The 3,530-nt window shown below is 31.1% G+C and overlaps 1 pseudogene; it reads right to left on the minus strand.

Annotated features, from left to right (window-relative positions):
- Positions 1-1,430: 1,430 nt before the first annotated feature.
- LOC128625835 (uncharacterized) lies at positions 1,431-1,503 on the minus strand (annotated as a pseudogene).
- Positions 1,504-3,530: the final 2,027 nt, after the last annotated feature.

The raw sequence follows: 3,530 nt of genomic DNA on the forward strand, positions 1-3,530 counted from the left end.
ATTTGGGACCTCTCTTTTTTCTTGATGAGTCTGCTTAAAGGCTTTGTGATTTTAGTTAGCCTTTCAAAGAACCAGTTCCCAGATTTATCGATTCTTAGAATTGTGCTTTTAGTCTCAATGTCATTTAATTCTGCTCTGATCTTGGTTATTTCCTTCTTTCTACTCACTCTGGGCTGTTTGTTGTTGTTCCTCCAGTTCATGTAGATGTAGAGTTAGGTTGTTTATTTGAAATGTTTCTATTTTTTTAGGTAGGCCTGTATTACTATGAACTTCCCTCTCAGGACTGCCTTCACTATGTCCCATAAGTTTTGGAATATTGTGTATTAATTTTCATTGGTTTCCTAAATATACAAATTTTGTACATGTATAAAATATGATGCATATATCAAAATGATATTGATTTTATCATGGATTTGCTCTATATATTTTAAATAAAAATATAAAGTATTAGAATATAACACATGACTTCACTTATATAGTGCCTTTCCCTAAAGGTCAAATAAATGAATCAGAGTATATAACATTTTATGTTTGGTTTCTTTCACTTAAAATAATGCCTTTGAGATTCATCCATATTTTGCATATTTAAGTAATTTATTCACTTTTATTGCTGATTAATATTCCATTATAGGGCTATATCAAAACTTGTTTATTCTCTGAAGAGTGAAGAAATGTTTGGGTTCTTTCCAGCTTGAGGATATTTTAAATCAAGCTGCTGTAAATAGTCATATACTGATTTGTGTGTAGACAAGCCCCTACCCATTTCAATAAATACCTAAGAGTAGACTGTCTAGATTGTACAATAAGCATATATAAAATTTTATTTTAAAAAATACTCTTTTCAAAGTAGCTGTACCATTTTGCATTTTCATTAGCAACACATGAGTTACAGTTTATTTCTGAATGGTTTACAAAAAGTATTGATTACTCATCATATATTGATAATATAATAATAAAACTATTTCTATGTAGATTATAAAATACTTTTTATGGCAAGAAACCTTTGGTGATTCATATTGAGAAAAAATCCTATAAAAGCCATTGATATGTGTTGTTTTAATATACTAAAATACAATAATAATAATAGAAAGATCAACAAATAAAATAACATCAGGGCAATTTTTGCATTTCAAATTAATAATAATTTTTATATTAATGATTTCTATTCATCAAACCTTAATAGTTAATGTCTGATACTCAGTCCACTGCTAGCTATATCACAGAGACACATACAAATATACCTTATCATAGATAAGAAAAAATAAATAAAAGGCTTCCCCCTAGATCTAGTTCTCCACTTAGGATTCAATGCCTTACTGATTGTAGGACTTCTCAGTCATTGATTTCTATCTTTCTAGTTCTCTTTCTTTCAGTATCAGATAACACAGCTAAACTCAAGGATATTTTCTTTTTATAATTTTTCTGCCTTCCTAAACTTCTCAATTAGTAATAATCACACCTTGGTAAACCTCATTGGCTACAATACTGCCACTGCACAAAGCTTCTTTCCTAAACTTTTATTATAAAATAATCTTCACTGCATTGTTGGCATCTGCTTTATCTCCATTTTTCATTTCTATTTTTATTTTTTTCTTTTGTTAATTAGTCCTCACAAGAATGACTGAAAATTCTCACACACTGGAAATGGAAATTTTATGCTAAGATGCTATGTGCTGAAATATGCAGTTAAATATTGTTCTATATTGCCATGTCTTACAGGACACAGTTCAATTCCAAAGTAAAAAGACTACTGTAAATTGTGCAGGATTGTTTTTGCTTTATTCTCACTTCCTTATTCATTCAAGGATTTTGTTCTCCTCACTGTACTCTTGTCAATAAATAATTATTGACTTGTTTATCTTATATTTCAGGGGAAGGCATGCAAAGTATAAAAAAATAACTTTGTCCCAATTATTTCGGCTTCATATGGTTTCAATTCTCACTTCTGTGGCTTACTCTACTTTTTACTAGAAGTTACTTTAAAATGTACTGTGGTACTTTCAAAGAAACTTTGAAAGGTCATTCCACTCCTGCCTTCTTTCTCCGAGCAGAGTGTCACTCCTAATTATTGGGGGTGATGTAGTAAAAATCTTTTGTTGGAGACAGATAAAAACCATCACATGTAACCCATTATTTGCCCTCTGATCATCAATGAAGCCATGGCGGTATAAATTACTTTGACTGAGTTAGTACACTTTTTATTAGTGCTGCTCACCTTCTCTTGCATAGAATGCATTTGCTAACCCATTAAGTAAAATCACTTATAGATGTAAATTTTTATGACTTTCTAAATGTTAATGTATGGCTTGTTAAATGTTAAAGTGGTAAATAGCTTCTAGGAGCTCATGTGTACTAAATTTCATTTTGTAGCCCTCAGCATTTAAAGAAAGAATTTATATTTGTCAAGCTAAGATTTTTGTAAACTTGCTGCTTTTAATATATGACCATACAAAAAAAATAGGGCAATTAGAAGAAAATGTCAATGTCACATTAAGTGGTCACTGTCATAGTATAGCAAGTATCCTTTTGCTAGTAGATTATGGAAGAAAAATATTATGAAATATAAGAATTATGAATTTCAGCTACTGCTACAAACTGAGAATATAACTTTCTAGGTCATACTTACCAGATCTATATTCTTCTGTATAGAACTGTTTACCATTCTTCTTCACTTAAATATTTATTGTAGGTAAGTAAGTGAAAGTTTTCTAAACTTCTCTAGCTCTTAGCACTGCTTATATCACTCATATCACAGAAGTGTAATCATAGGATAAAATAAATCAGAGCTCCAAGCATTTTTTTACATTCAACCCCATGGTCATCATTGAGCGGTTGAAATTAAATTTAATTCTAGACCCTTTAAAAATATGATGGCTGTTTCCAACTATTGACACATTCTTGAAAGCTGAGGCCCAGGCATTCGTATATTTAAAAAGTGGCCCAGGTTGTCCTGACATACACCATACATTAAGAATCATTTTATCCTTAAAATGTATTACTTATAAACAGGAAAACCAATACCCAGAATTTTAAGGTATTTACTCAATGACAAAGAACTACCAACAACTAAAACTAAAATTAAAAGTGTGTTGGCCACCAATTTGACTCCTGAAGTAAAGGACACGTACAGCAATCTCTAATCAAGGCTGCATTAAGAGAGTACAGGAGGGTGAGCATCAGCTTTTTGCCTATACATTGATATTTCAAGGCAGTGATGTTAATAAATAGAACAGGCAAAATAACACTGATGTGCAATTACTGGGTTGGACAAAAAGTCCATTTAGTTATTTTCTGTAGATTAAGGACACATTTTTCATTGTCACCAATAACTTTATTGATTTGGTTATTTTTGAGTATGTTGGTTATTGCCCACTATTTGCTTCTAGTGAGTAGAGGGCAAGAATGTTGCTAAACATCTTGCAATGCATAAGACAGACCCATAGCAAAGAACTATTTTACCAAAATATCAATAGCACCAAGAAACTTTGCAAACCACTTATAACATGTTCAATCTGTAACAGCACCTTCTC

Source organism: Artibeus jamaicensis, unplaced genomic scaffold (genome assembly GCF_021234435.1).
Source record: "Artibeus jamaicensis isolate MK-2021 breed Jamaican fruit bat unplaced genomic scaffold, CSHL_Jam_final contig_935, whole genome shotgun sequence".
NCBI lineage: Eukaryota > Metazoa > Chordata > Mammalia > Chiroptera > Phyllostomidae > Artibeus > Artibeus jamaicensis.